The sequence below is a fragment of the Alexandromys fortis genome, unplaced genomic scaffold (assembly GCF_014885135.2).
Source record: "Alexandromys fortis isolate MF-2015 unplaced genomic scaffold, M_Fortis_MF-2015_v1.1 scaffold_92, whole genome shotgun sequence".
NCBI classification, from domain to species: domain Eukaryota; kingdom Metazoa; phylum Chordata; class Mammalia; order Rodentia; family Cricetidae; genus Alexandromys; species Alexandromys fortis.
Genome location: NW_026067972.1, coordinates 5,516,260 through 5,531,976, shown reverse-complemented (window position 1 = coordinate 5,531,976; position 15,717 = coordinate 5,516,260). Strand labels below are relative to the sequence as shown.

Sequence of the window (15,717 nt, the reverse complement as noted above, 5' to 3'; positions counted from 1 at the left end):
CTTCTCACAGTGGTCTGGGAGTACAGCTTAGTTACCAGATTTGCTGCCTAGAAAGGAGGAAGGCCTGGGCTGCACCCTCAGCACTGGATCAGCCAGGCACAGGGGAACACATCTGTAATTCCAGCACTTGGGAGGTGGGGGCAGGGCGATCAAGTATACTTCATACTCCACTGCACAGCAAGTTGATGTGAGCCTGGACTATTAAAACCTGGCCTTTATATTTTTGGTTTTTTTGAGAGGGAGGGAGGATAGGAAAACGCCTCACTGAGTATAGTACTTGCTTTGTGGTGGAAGCAGAGGACAATCTGTGGGTAGTTTTGGCCATAAGCCCAACAACCCAAATTCAATCCCCAGGATCCACATGGTGGCAGAAAGAACTACTAGCTGTCCTCTGACCTCCACATTCTATGGCATGACTGTACAGTGGCACTCACATATATACAGCACACAGACACACAAAGTACAGGACTGGACGTGTCTCCATGGTGGAGTGCTTATCTGGCACGGTGAAGCTCTGGATTGGATTAGGAGAGGACAAACCACAAGCACAAATAAATACATAAAAGGAAAATGTTACACAGGAAGCCCAGGCAGAGAGGTGCCTGCCTCAAACGGTTCGATCCCAGCACCAAAGAGATCGATATGGTGTGACATGTAATCTCAGCACCTGGAAGGTGAATTCAGGAGTATCAGAATCTTGATGTCATCTTCAGCTATATATGGAGTTCAGGGCAGCCTGGACACATAGGAACCTATCTCAGATAAATACACAAAGTCACACCCTCCATAACCCTGGCTCTTCTCAGAAGTTACAACCTTTGGGCCAGGGATAATGTCTCACACTTGTAATCCCAGCACTGAAAAGGCAGAGACAGGAAGACTGACAGAGATCAAGTCTACCCTAGGCTAGCTACAGTGAGATCCATGCCAGGCTGCACTACACTCTCTCCCAAAAATAAGAATAAGAATTTATCATCTTAAACAGTAGAGATGGAACCTCTTTGTTGGAAGCATAATTTCCCAAAAACTACAAGTATTACTCACCCCCTCATGAGCAGGAAAAAATATGCAACACATTCTACCTCTAATTTCTTGCTCTCTCAAAATCTGCACCCTGAGCCCCCGCCCCTCCACCTTTCCCTTTGCCTCCCACATTTTCCTCCATGTTCTCAGATATGCTCTATGCAAAACACTTCCCGAGGAAGGCTGCGGGTGAACCACACACACACTTGTGCCTAAGAAACACCTGCACAGCCTCACAGTGCAGTCTGCTTCATTCCTAGAACCTGCTTTCTGAAGCACTTGCAGGCCCCACCCTTCCTCAGTGCAGTGCAGCCCCCTCTCTGGTTCCCAGGCACAGCAAGTAACATGGTAAAGGGTTGGGGCTCAGGCCCAATTTGATTTGCTCTCCCTTTTTAAAGCAACCTTAAGAACTAAAATATCTAAATCTTTCTTTCATATAAAACAAGGTAATTTATTAGTCTTAAAATAAATTTGGGCCTTGGGTTTTTAATTATGTAATATTAAGAAAAATAATAACAATTCACCAAATAACATTATCTCAAAAGGAAACATCTTTATATCTCAACTGTGTTATTAAATAATTTCGATATGGAGCTGGTGAAATGGCTCACTAGGTAAACTGGCTTAGCTCAGAGTATAAACTCTAACACCATCCCTACTATCCTTGCCACCAAGCCTGAGTTTGATCCTTGGGACTCACACGGCACGGGCTATCCTCTAACTCAGGTGCACACATAGACGGACTGATGGACAGATGGAATGGCAGTTCATTTCTACCCACGTCTTACCCCTTTAAACTTCCCCAACAGCTCAGAAAAGTCTGTCAGGATTCCTGCTGGAGACGATGGAAAGCTCAGCAGGTAAAAGCACTTGACAGGAACGTACGTCTGGCAACCCGAGTTCCCTTCCCAGAACCCACGGAGAGGCGGAAGGAGAGAACAAACTCCACAAAGTTGTCTCCTGACAGCACACACACAAATAATAATACCTTCTAAACTTTCTGAGTGCAGCTCTTATTTGTGCATGTGTGTAGGCTCTCATGCAGAGGTCAGAGGAAACTTGCAGGAGTTGATTCTCTCCTTCCACTGTTTGACTTCCAGGGATCAAATTCATCTCACCAAGCTTAATGGCCAGTGCCTTTTCTTTATCCACCAGCATCTTACAGTCTGGTCTACAGTGAGAGTTCCAGGACAGCCAGGACTACTCAGAGAAACCCTCTTTTGAAAAAACAGAACAAAACATAACAAAAAAGAATCTTTAACAGGTACAAGTGTTAGACACCTGTAATCCCAGCACAGGGAAGGCAAAAGCAGAAAAACTGAGTTTGAAGCTGGCCAGGGCTACCTAGCAGATCTTTATCTCAAAAACAACAAAACCAGGGCTGAGAAAATGGTCCCGTGGTCAAAAGCACACTGTACAGCATAAGGACCCGCATTTGGACCCCAGCACTTTGAACTTCTAATCATCCTGCTCTGACATGTGCTACCACACTGGCTCAGAATTCATTTGGAAATAGTCTATTCTACCAAAATTTAGACTCAAAATACGTACAGTATTGCTTGAACATTACAGATCAAATCCTAACTTGAGAGGCAGTTGTTGTTTGGGGTGGGGATTCACACATGCTAACCAAATGCTCTGTCACTGATATTCCAAGTTCACTTCAGTTTTGAGCTCAATAGCAAGTTCACAGAGTTACAGAATTTTTTTAAGAAGTCAAAGTTTTTGACTTGTTGCTATGCTGGTCTTGGATTTATGGTCTTTCTTCCTTTCTTTCTTTGTTAATAGCAGCCTTTATCTAAATCTTATAGCTATCATTAAATAACAATATTAATTTTTTATTTTGTTTTTTGAAACAGGGTTTCTCTGTGTAGCTCTGGCTATCCCGGAACTTTAATCTGTAGACCAGGCTGGCCTCAAACTCACAGAGATCTACCTGCCTCTGCCTTCCCAGTGCTGGACAATAATAATTTCTAACTACTCCAAAAAAAAGCATGCAGTTTTAATAAAACCTTAGGTAATAAGGTCACCTGAGTCTTAGCTCACATCCTTGCTATTAAAAAAGTCAGCAACCTATTCCTTAAAAGCCTGCAAACAAGCCTATAATCCCCCACTCAGGTGGATCTCTGAGTTCAAGGCCAGCCTGTTCTACAAAGCCTGCCTCCGCCTCCCACCCAGCCTGAGGCTAAGTTTATTAAGAAACTCAAGCAGTATAAGTTTGCATTCTCAAGTTGTTCTCAATTGTCTGAATTAATCAATTCTCACTCCACCTACACAGAAAGAAAGGTCTTCCTTCTACGAATTAACCACATTGTTCAGCAATTTTGAAAGGCAGAATTCATTTTTCCTAAGTATTCACAAGTAAACTAGGGCAAAAAAAAATTGAGTTGGTAATTCAAACTCAAAAGTGGGCCATTTTTCTAAAAGTCTGTATTTCACCTAAATTGGACCTTAAAATTCCACAGAACGTTTTCTAAACAGTTTCCTAGAATGACCTACCACTGCCCAGCTTATTCCAAACATGTACTGCTTAGCGGAAGACTTACCTACGTCAGAGTCCTGCATCAGGCCACTCACGACCTAACTACTAATAGAGAAATGACAAACATTCCAAGCAATTTGGGGGCAGTTCATTTGGGAACCACTCTGCTGTGTTCTTCTCCTCAAACAACACACTGTCTCAAATATAACACAATTCCAGGCTCTCCAACGAACTAACTAATGCTTGGGATGTTCACAGTCTTATGCTGCTAAATTCTTGTACTTTAGAGTATGACAAATCAGAATCAATCAGAGAAATTAAGGTGGTGTGTTTATGTACACAAACGTGTATACAGCAACATGCCAAGGTCAAAGGTCTCACCTGCCACCCTGTTCTGAAGCGAGGCCTCTTTTTTCCTGCTGCCCTATGATGCAGGCTAGGTAGCTAGGTAGCCTGCAAGTCTCCAGGCAACTGTCTCCAATTCCAGTTAACCCCATAAAAGTGCTCGGATGACAGGTGCGCACTACCAGGTCCAGGCTTTCATGTGAGTTCCAGGAATCTTGCATGTCACTTTTACCCACTGAGCATTTCACCAGACTGGAAATGAGGGTAAAAGGCCCTCAAACACACATATCTGTTCTTACACTGATGGGGAGTGGGGGGAAAGGACAAAAATACTGAATCGTAACCCTAATCTGTAAATGCCAAGCCAACGTGAGATCCTGTCTCAAAGATCAGCATGGATGGCATCTGAGGAATGACACCTAAGGTGCACCCCAGCCTACAGGGGCAGGGGAGTGGGCAAGGGAATAGAGACTGAGAAAATCAGTTGAAAGCATGTCAAGTTGAAGGAAAAACAGTAGAAGCTAACAAAAAACAAATTGTATTAACTTTAAATACTAGACAAAAACGTAAGCCTTTTCAAAAATTCCATTTTTACTTATCTGGGGGGAGTGGGCATCAAACTGTGTGTGTGGAGGTTGGAGGACAACCTGAAGGAGCTGGTTCTCCTACCATGTAGGCCCTAAGTCTGCACTCAGGCTGGCAAGCTTGGAGGCAAGAGCCTCTACCTGCTAAGCCATTTCACTTGCCCAAACTTTTACTTATTTTATTTTATATGTATGGGTGTTTTATTTGTAAATATGTATGTGTACTGTATTCATGCCTGACACCTGTGGAGGCCATAAGAGGGCAACAGGTTCCCTGGGACTAGAGTTACAGGCGGTTGTGAGCTTCCGTGTGGGTGCTAGGATAGAACCTATGTCCTGTGGAAGAGCAGTCAATGCTCTTAACTACTGGGTCAACTCTACAGCCCCCAAGATTTTTAAAATAAGTATTTGCCCTCTTGTATAAGCACATGTGGTATGTGTGTGTGCATGTATGTACATTCACACATACTCGGGTACATGTGTGCAGGTGCATGCAGTGTATGATGAGTGTGGAGGCTCAAGGCTGACATCAGGAGCCTTCCTCAACTGCTTTCAACCTTACTATTCACTGAGGCAGGATTTCTCAACTGAATCCAGAACTTACTGTTAGAGCTTGTCTAGTCTAGCTGACCATAATCCTAGCATTCAGGAGGCTTAGAAGCGTTCAGATTCAACGTCAGTCTGTGCTGCATAGTGAGGCTCTAAAAGAGAAAAGAAAATGGAGGAAAATGGTTCTGGGGAAATGGGTTGGTGGCTGAAAGCATGTATTGGTGTCGTGGAGCCCAGCGTTCCATTCCCAGCACCCACTTCTGGCAGGCTCATGTCCACCATAACTCCAGCTCTTAGGGACCTAAAGTCCTCTTCTTATGGATAATCACTTCACACACACATGCACACTTGCACACACATACATCGCCAGACATGTTGGTACAGATCTTTAATCCCAGCACTCAGAGACTGAGGCAAGTTCTCTGAGTTCAGAACTAGCCTGGCCTACATGGTAAGTCCCAGGGACAACATAGTGAGACCCTAGATAGATAAACGGACGGATGGATGGATGGACGGACGGACAGACAGACAGATATTTTAAAGGGAGGTGCAGCTGGAGAGATTCCCTGCAGTAACATGGCAGCTTACAAACCACCTGGAACTTCAGTTCCAAGGGGATCCAATGCCCTCTTCTGGAATCCTTGGGTACTGCATACATGTGGAGAACAGACAGAGATGAAGGAAAAGCATCCATACACATAAAACAAATTTTCTTAAAAAAAATTAAGCAGATAGGAAAAAAAACAAAGTTTAAAAAGGAAAAAAGAAAACCATTTTCACTAACTGACTCACAACAACAAAGCTTAGAAGCACATCATAAAACTGAGTGGTGGATATTAAGAGTTTATACCTGGGAACAGCTCTGTGGGTAAAGGCATTTGCCACCAAGCCTGATAACCTGAATTCAATCCCTGAAGCCCACATGATGGAAAGGACAACTTCCCGAACACTGTCATCTGACATCCAGATGTGTGTGCACACACACACAAAATAAATGCTTTAAAAAAAAAAAAAAAACAGATGGGCTCTGGGATGTAGCCTATTAGTAGAATGCTTGCCGTACACTGGGTGTGGTAACACACTTATATAATCTCAGCACTGAGGAGGTGGAAGCAGAAGGATCAGAAGTTCAGTCACTCTCAGCAACATAAATTTGAGGCAAATGAGCTGTATAAGTCCCTATCTCAAAAAAAATTTAAAGGAAACACATGATTAATTTAAAACAACTATTAACACATATCCCAGACTAGTTATTTTTTTCTAGTGGTAGCAATATAAAATCAACTTCTATGCTTACAAAGAGAGAGAGAGAGAGAGAGAGAGAGAGAGAGAGAGAGAGAGAGAGAGAGAAAACCAAAACACACAAAACTTAAGCCAGGATGGTTGGCAGAGGGCTGTAATCCTAAAACTCGGGGGGGCTGGGCAGGATGACCACGAAAAGACTGCCCAGTAACACAGACAGCCTGTTTCCAACAAAGCAAACAAACCCCTGGAGAGAAGGCTCAGTGGTTAAAAGCACTTGCTGCCCTTACAGAGGACCCAGGTTAGGCTCCTAGGCAGCTCAAGGCCTCCCCTGCTAACTCCAACTCCAAGGGATCCCACGTCCTCTTCTAGCGTCCATGGACATGCTCACACGAGTAACTCATACATACATATAAATAAAAATAATAAAGATAAACATTTTTTAAACTAAATTAGTGAGAGCATGTAGCTAATAGGCACAATACGGCTTTCTAGAACAGTCATTCTAGCCTTACGAGAATAAAGGTAAACAAGCAGATACACACACCTTCTTCTGAAGTACTTTTCAATTATAATTTCAGAATAGAAAAAATGTCCCAGGCACAGTCTTGTGCTTTTTAAAGCTTCAAGTATCTCGCAGGAAGTAGATTTAAAGCTCTGAAACACACTCACTTAAACGCGCTCTTGTCAGCATCACAACGCTCCGTTCTCCACTTTTGGATGCTGTCTCCAGACAATTTTGAATCCCCGCCTGACTTTTCCTTACCAACAGGAACTTGGATACCATCTTTACCCCGCCTGCCCCATTACTCGGTTGTGCTCAGGGAATTATAATTACAGTGACCCCGCCTCTCAGAACATCCGCAGAGCACAAAGCCTCTTTGTATGATTTCGGGAAGGGTGTGCTTCCCAGGCTCACAGGGAAAAGGATGAGTGGCAGCAGTGGAGGAAGAAGAGTTGGGTCTGCTATGGTGGTCTTGGTTCTGGCTGGATACTGTCCGTAGGGGCTTTCTTTTCTCTGCCCCCACCACTCCCCTTTATCTTTTTCTTTTAGAGATAAAGTCTTGCAAGGTAGCTCTGGGTGATCTGATAATAATCACTATGCAGTCCAGGCTGGCCTCAAACTTCCAGCAATCCTCCTGTCTCAGCCATACTCAGTCCTTGGGGGTTTTTCTTGTGGGTGACCGACCATCAAGAACCCTGCTTAGCCCATCCTGACAGACAGACAGACACAATCACTAGGTCCAGAAGGCCAGGGAGCAGAACCACGGGGAAAGCAAGAGACCTGCTTGAAGGGCCCATCTTGGAACCTCAGCACTGGCTGGCATGAGGGCTGCTCTAGGGCATCAGCGCTCAGGCTACGTTTTACTGTCACTACTGGGACATACTCAGATATGCACTGGGCAGCAGTTAGAATCTGGGAGGGACACAGACCTAGCTGTCTGTTAAGCAAGACAGCTTACAATACAGCAAGCAAACAAAACACTCTTGTCAGTCACAGCAGCTCAGCCCTCAGCTTTTGTGACGGGAACTATGAAATGAAGTCAGTTTTACTTCCAGCCGACCCAGCCTTAGCTTGGCTGGCAGGCGGTGCTAAAATGTGCACAGTGAGACAGGCAGGCACCTTCTCCTCAACTCCAGGAGCACGCCAACATCACAGAGCGCCCTACCGCCTGGCAGCTCGCTCTTCCATACAAACATCTCTTCCTCTTACCACTTTTCTCCATTGTCTCAATGAACCAAATCATTATATTCAGGAAAATGCACATATTCTCACTCCTTTATTTCTACACAAATTTTACCCCCAAAATGGAAAACGCAGAAATAGCTTTCTGTATCATGACCTGACAAGAGACAGGGTAAAGCCTGTCATCCTACCCCTGCCCAACACCACTCCAGTTTCTGTTCTACTCCAAAACAGCACTAATATTCAGTTAAGAAAAATGGGAAAGAAAAAGTTAAATCATTTTGGACAGGGTCTACAATAAGATCTGTCTGTCCTTGTGTGGCACAAGGCCATTTTATTTTCATTAAACATTTCTATTTACATATAATTCCTTGCAGACATTAACAAATGGATTTCTCTATCCAGCACCTCAAATTTTAAAATAATAAAAAGGACAACAGAACTCACTTCACACGCAGCTCTCCCTTGAGCCACCAGGGATATCACTTGACCATGCCAACTGCTCTGAAACACTCTGCCATCATTTGCAAAGGCAGTAGGAAGTCCAGTCTATCCTTGGTACACACTCCCCCTTCCTCTCTCCAAGAAAAAAAAATGAAACAGCAGGAAACATAAACAAAAACTTCATGGAAAATACAAATGGGCAAATATTTTTTAAATTGCCCATTTAAATATTTTTAAAAAGCCTCAGGTCTCAGAAATTCAGGAATGCCACAATAGCATGAGTAGGAACTAGAGTTAGAAAAATAATATTAAATAAAGTGATTTAAAGTATATGAAAATAAAAAAAGAAAAATAATATTATACAACTCCCCCAAGCGTCTGTAAGAGCAAAAATGGTTCACAGCTACTTTCTCGCCTTCATTTTAGCATCACCTTGGTCTTTCTCATTCTGTTTTTCCATAAACCATTTTCTTGCTTTTTCTGCATGAATTTCTGCACTCTCATAACAAAGTTTACCATATAAAGTTGAATTCTTTGATTTAGGTTCATGTAGTAATTAAGAAGCCAGGACTTAAATCCTTCTAATGATAAGTCAAGGTGGAGATCTGGGAATATTTGTCAGTGGTTAAGTACTCACCACTGAGCTGCTAGGTTCAACTCTCAGAAGGACCAAAAAAATAAAAAAATTAAAAAAAAAAGGATTAAGGATGTAACTAAGTGGGTGGAGGACCTCCCTAGCATGCACAGAGCACCAAGTAAAGACTGCAATCCCAGCGCTCAGGTGGTGGAGACAGGAGGATAAGAAGTTCAACAGGCCAACATTACAAGTCTGAGACCAGCCTGAGATACATGAGACCCTGTCTCAAAACAGCAAACAAACAAGAAAAATTCACATGAGAATTCTTTTAGAGCCTCAAATCCATCACCAAGCCAGGCTTCAATACAGAACCACAGTAAGTATGGATGATACAGTCACTGATGATCCCAGAGGCCCAAAGCTGGCAGGTTGTGCCAGGTAACACTTCATTTCTGTGAGACAGAAACAGGTGCTCCTTCTGAGCATATGCAGTGCCCACCTCTTAAAATGTGTATCTATTTAGTGAGGGAAGGGGCATGTCACGTGGAAGTCAGAGGAGAGCTTGCAGGCATCTCTCCTTCCACCATGTGGGTCTCCAGGACCAAACTCTGGCCATCAAACTTGGTGGCAAACAACTTTATCCACTAAGCCATTTTGTCAGCCCTTGGGTGCTTATCTGACAAAAGGTTTCACCCTCACTTGCTACCTGAAATAGGCAGACTTGTTCTGGAGGTCATATAGAGCAGCTCTGTTTAAAATAAATTAAGTTAACCAATTAATTAAAATAAAATTTCCAAACCACTTGAAGTTATGCTGTGTTGTGGAAACTCATTCTGCCTTAATATATATATATATATATATATATATATATATATATATATATATATATAGATCGTTGTGGCTCAAATTACAATGCTGTACTTCTAAAATGGGTTATCAGAAAGCACCTCAACAAAAACAGGCATTTCACAAATTTCATCATCAGAAACTCTCACCTAATATAAAAGTCCTTTGTTGTTGTTTTGGTTTGGTCATTGTTTTTTTGAGACAGGGTTTCTTTGTGTAGCCTTGGCTGTCCTGAAACTCACTTTGTAGACCATTTTAATAAATGAAGTTTGCCTGAAGATTAGAAAGCAAAGCAGCCATACCAGTCAGTCATACAGGTTAGGAAGTGACATACACCTTTAATCCCAGGACTCAGGAGACAGAGGCAGATGGATCTCTGTGAGTTCAAAGCCACCCTAGGCTATACAAAATTGCACCTGTCTAAAAGAGAAACAGAGCTCATACAAAGGTGATCCCAGCACTTGGGCTCACACACCTTTAATCCCAGCACTAGGGAGGTGGAGGCAGCAGCAATATGACTGGACAGAGAGAGGACTATAAAGGGGAAGAGACAGGAACTCAGTGGAGTGTGGAATCTGAGGATTCATGGAGACAGGATCTCGCTCTTTTGGTCTGAAGATTTGGCAGAGGTAAAAGGTTTTTCTAGTGGTTGACTGCTTTGCTTTTCTGATCTTTAAGCTGAACCCCAATATCTGTCTCCAGGTTTTTATTATTCATGCTACAGACCAGGCAGGCCTTGAATTCACAAGATCTGCCTGTCTTTGCCTCCCGAGTGGTGGGATGAAAGGTGGTTGCCACCATGCCCGGCTAATTCTTAAATGAATTAAAATTTAAGTGGATGAAGACTACAAGTATAACATCTAAGGAAAACCAGTCAATTTGGGAGAGGAAACTTCCAACTCAAGGAGTAAGCAATTGTTTCCTAATACGTAACTATAAAGGGCTGAAGCTCAAATGTAAAAAATAAACCAAAACACTACAACAATCTCCATTATATGCAGATCGGTAAACCACTTTTCTCTTAAGAAAGGAGGGAGGGAGACCTGAAAGATGGCTCAATCAGGTAAAGGTACTTGTGGCCAAGTCTCATGACTTGACTTCAACCCCTGGAACCTGCTTCGTGAGGGGGAAAATTGACTCCTGGATGTTGTCCTCCAACCTCTGCATCTGCATCCACCTAACACAGAACAAATAAATAAACATAAAGAGAAAAGGCAGGCACAGGAGCTGAGAGTGTGGCTCAGTGGAATGTGTTTATTAGCATGGGCAAGACTTTGACATCGATCTCCAGCCCCTCAAACTCCTGCACATTTACCTTTTGGGGTCTGCTTTCTGTTAGACCTCTTTTTGTTCTCCCAACTATAAACTGACATAGTTGACAATGAAGTAGAAGCCTGTAAAGTCTAGTAAAAAGTCCTCATAAGTGAGCCCCTTGGCTACCTGCATAAGAGGAATTGGCAAACTGGAGTAAGCTGGGTATAGTCAAGAGGGTATGCATACCTCAAATCCTAGCAGTGGGGAACTGAGGCAGGAAAATCCGGGGTTCATGACCAGCCTCAGCTATACAGATAACTGGAAGCCAGCTTGAACTACATAAGACCTTGCCTCAAAAAATTAGAAAGAACACTGGAGACTTAGCTTAGTTGGGGACTTAGTTTAACCTAGCATGCACCAAACCCCAACACAGCATAAAATGGGTGTGGTGGTGCATTCCCATCACTCAGGTGTAAGCAAAAGGATGAGAAATTCAAGATCATCCTCAGCCACATAGCAAGTCTGACTCTAGCCTAAAACATGAGACTACCTCTAGTGGGAGGTGGGTTAGAAAACAGGCTATGGATAATGACATGCAATCCTACTGTTAGCTTATTTTTAATGAGCATACATGGGTAGTATGTATGACCACACAAACAACATGTTCACATGTTGGGAATGCACGTGTATCCAGGTGTGAATGCATTCCTATGGCAGCCAGAGGTTGGCATCGTGTCTTCTTAGATGATTCTCTATCCTGGGTCTGTCACTTGAACCTAAAGCTTGCCAATTTAGCTAGTCTAGCTAGCCAGTTTATTTGGGGATCCTCTGTCTCTAGCTCCGGAGCACTGGGATTACAGGCGGTTATTCAGCATTTGCCTGGTACAAAGTATCTGAATGCTGGTCTTCACGCTTGCTCAGCAAGCATTTTACCCACTGAGCCATCTCCTAGCTGCTCCCTCATCCTTCCTTCAGGGACCTATGCCTGCACTCAGAAGCCAGACTCCAAGTGACCAGCATCACGTATCATATGATCCAAATCAAACCCAGACATGGAGCAGGAACAAAGTACAGCCTGAGGAGGAGCCTGGAGACAGGCTAGTGACCATCGGCATCGGGGCCATCTTACACCTGGTGGATCAGAATGTGGAGCAGCATTTACATTGGAACAAAACTCAAACTGCTGATCTAGGCCCACTAGAAAATTAGCAAAAACTAGAAAAGTCCTCCACATCCGTCAGCAAGTCCAAGATAAAAGTTATCTGTGGCTGGAGAGAAACAGCTCAGCAGTAGAGAACTGGCCACTCGTCCCAGCACCCACACAGCTGTTCATAACCCTAACTCCAGGTCTGGGGGATCCAAAGCCCTCTTCCAGCCTCCTCAGGCACCAGGCATGCTGCACTACACAGTCATACATGCAGGCAAAACATCACACATGTATGTTTTTAAATTGGAAATAATTTTAAAGCCAGGTGGTAGTGGCGCACACCTTGAATCCCAGTACTGGGGAGGCAGAGACAGGTGGATCTCTGTGAGTTCGAGGCCAGTCTGGTCTACAGAGCTAGTTCCAGGACAGTTAGGGCTGTTACACAGAAAAACCCTGTCTCGAAAAACAAAATAATAATAATAATTTTGAAAGTGTTTTGTTGTTTTTGTTACTCATGGCAAAGCTAGGTTAAAGGTAAGAAAGGCAATCAAGGAGGAGCCCCAGTGCCCACTACACTAGGTTGGACTAGAAGCTGCAGTTACAGACCCAGTGTTACAGGATAAAACTTTGTGTTCCATAAACAAAAAAAACGCTTTACATACGAGAAATATTTCAGATATTTGAAAAATATTTAAAATAATGTACTTAATCTCTATACACTACATCCAACATTAACAAATCTTAATTTGTAATTACCTGACTTGAGTTTAAGTAATAGTAAGTAAAATTAAAGCTCTGCATGCCAGTCTTAGTCCATGCCTCACCTTCTCTACCCAAAGATAAGCACTACTTGTGAATTTTTGTAGTTCCCATGCATGTGCTTACATTACTATACATATATATAACCACAAGCAGTCTTGGGTTTTCAAAATATACAAGTGGAAAAAATCTGCAAAAATTCTTGTGGGATTTGTTTTCCCAATCCGTATCAAGTTTCTGATATACATCCACTTTAATGCATTAGTATAATTTCCTGGGGTGGAGGGCTGACACAAGTTTTCAGCAGCCGTGCTGGCTGTGAACTTGTTCTACCTCTACAGTACTAGAATTTCAGGTATGTGACCCCACTGCTGCTCTTATTTATTTTTTCACAGTGCTGTAACGTTCAGTCGTGTGGGGCCTTGGGCGTGTATTCAGTGTGCGAATGAATGCACATGTCTGCAGGTATCCCGCACACACATGCTCATGTGAAAGCTGGAGGCAGTGTGGGTACCTGGGACATCTACCACTGTCCACCAAATTTTTTGAGGCAGAGTCTCTCACTGAATCTATAGCTAGACTGGCTAGCCATTAAACCCACAGCAGACACCTATCTCCACACTGCCACCCCCACCCCAATATTAGGGCCTGCAGGCAAATGCTGCACCAGCTGGCTTTTACAATCCAAAGCTGGTTCTTCATGCTTTCAAGGCAAGCACTTTACCTAGAGACCCACCATCTCTTCAGTCTGTACGAGGAAAGGTCTTTCTAAAAATTGATGTATGGCCCTATTGGTGCCATCCACAGTGGAGCTGCAACAGAATTCTTGTACTTCTTTTGTATTTATTATTGTCTTTACACATTCTAGATAGATGAGCATGTCAACCAGCTGTCAACTAGATATTTGTTACACTACTACTCTCCAAGGTGGTTTGTACACACTTACATCCCCACCAACAGTATATAAAAGTACAATCCCTTAATCCCAGACCTCAAGAAGCAGGGAAGGTTGATCTTTTTTGTAAGTTCAAGGCCAACTTTGTCTACACAGCAAGTTCCAGGCCAGCCAGGATAACATAGTGAGACCCTGTCTTTAAATCAAAGTGTTTTTCCAGGGCTGAAAACATAGTTTTATGGCAGAGTTCTTGCTTACATTTGTGGGAGGCGCTAGGGTCTATCCCCAGCCTGAGGACAGCAAAGCACGAAAGAAAACTGCCCCACAGTCTCACTACAGCTCACCAGGGCACTTCCATTCTGCTGGCTGATAGGCGTGAAAGGGCTTGCACTGCTGCCCAGGCTGAACTGGTCTGATCACAGGTCAGGTCTTTGATAAATATTTTTTTCCTTTTTTTCTTTTTTGGTTTTTCGAGACAGGGTTTCTATGTGTAACAGACCTAGCTGCCCTGGAACTCACTCTGTAGACCAGGTTGGCCTTGAATTCACAGAGATTCACCTGCCTCTGCCTCCCAAGTGCTGGGATTAAAGGCTTGCGCCACCAGCACTGGGCCAAATAAATTTCCTTATACATATATGTGCATGTTATGTAGACCTATCTGCTAAATATGTTTCCTCTAGTCAGGATTTGTTTGTACTAACAATCTACCTTCTTATTACACTTCAAAACAGGATCTTGAGGCTGGAGAGATGGCTCGGAAGTTAAGATCACTGACTGCTCTTGCAGAGGGCCCAGGTTCAGATCCCAGCACCCACATGAAGGTTCACTGCAGCCTGTAACTCCAGTTCCAGAATATCTGACATCCTGCCCACCCTCCGTGGGCACCGCATATATGTGATGCACATACATACCTGCAGACAAAACACACACATGCACACACACATAAAATAAACCTTTAAACACACACACAACACAAAACAAAATTCCAGGATCTTCCTGAGTTGACCAGGCTTCAAACTGGCTGGCTTCCTACTAGCTGTGGTGACCAGCGGGTCTGGACCTCTCAATCCCTCTACAGCAGTCTCTGCACAGCCCTGCCAGGATTACAACCCCAGGGCACCCTTCCAGCAGCCAAGAGGTAAAGCTCCGGTAAAGTGCAGGACAGTAAAGAAAGAGCCAACTTGAAAGAGTCAATCTGGACAAAGGCCTTAATTAATTCGTTTGCTAATTAGTCTCGCTCTTCCTTCTTTTGTCAAGCCTTACTTCCAAGACAATACCGGAGGCACTTAGGGGCCTGGATCCTTAGGGGTGAGAAGGAAGGGAGGATGCTAAGGCCCAGCCTGGGTCTATAAAAATATTACAACTGTCCTTACCCAAAGAACACGAAACCTGTCAGACCCACAGGTACACTCAACATTGTAGACAGCATTCAGCTCACAGAGACTCGTTTCAAACTTAGCACATTTAGCTTCCTCTTTGAAGCATCCCAATCTTCTACCCTCCTCCTTCCCCTTCAGCAATCCCTTTATCTCCTTTCCCTCACAATAACTGCGCCCTCTCCTTTTCCCCATTCCACGGCTGCTACTGGACTTTCTTCAGCACCTGCTATCTGTTTGCTGCTTTTTCCTTCTCTGGAACTGACCTCCTCTCTCCTTTTCTAAGACGCACTCAGAGCAAAAGCAACTCACCTAATCACCCCAAATGAAAACGGATTTCTCCTGCATTGTCTAGTCGGCAGGAGGGGGACTTGTCCCAACCCTCCCAACTTCCTTCCCCCTTCAGGCCTGGGACAGCTGCTCTTCCTCTGGAAATTCTCCTAAGTGTGGTAAGTCCAGACCAGCTAGCAAAAAAAAAAAAAAAAAAAAAAAAAAAAAAAAAAAAAA

At 43.6% G+C, this 15,717-nt stretch overlaps 1 protein-coding gene across 1 annotated transcript in view; it reads right to left on the bottom strand.

Moving 5' to 3' along the window:
- Rnf38 (ring finger protein 38) overlaps positions 1 to 15,717 on the bottom strand; it is a 106,747-nt gene that overhangs the window by 89,677 nt on the left and 1,353 nt on the right. The gene's annotated exons all lie outside the window — the stretch shown is intronic.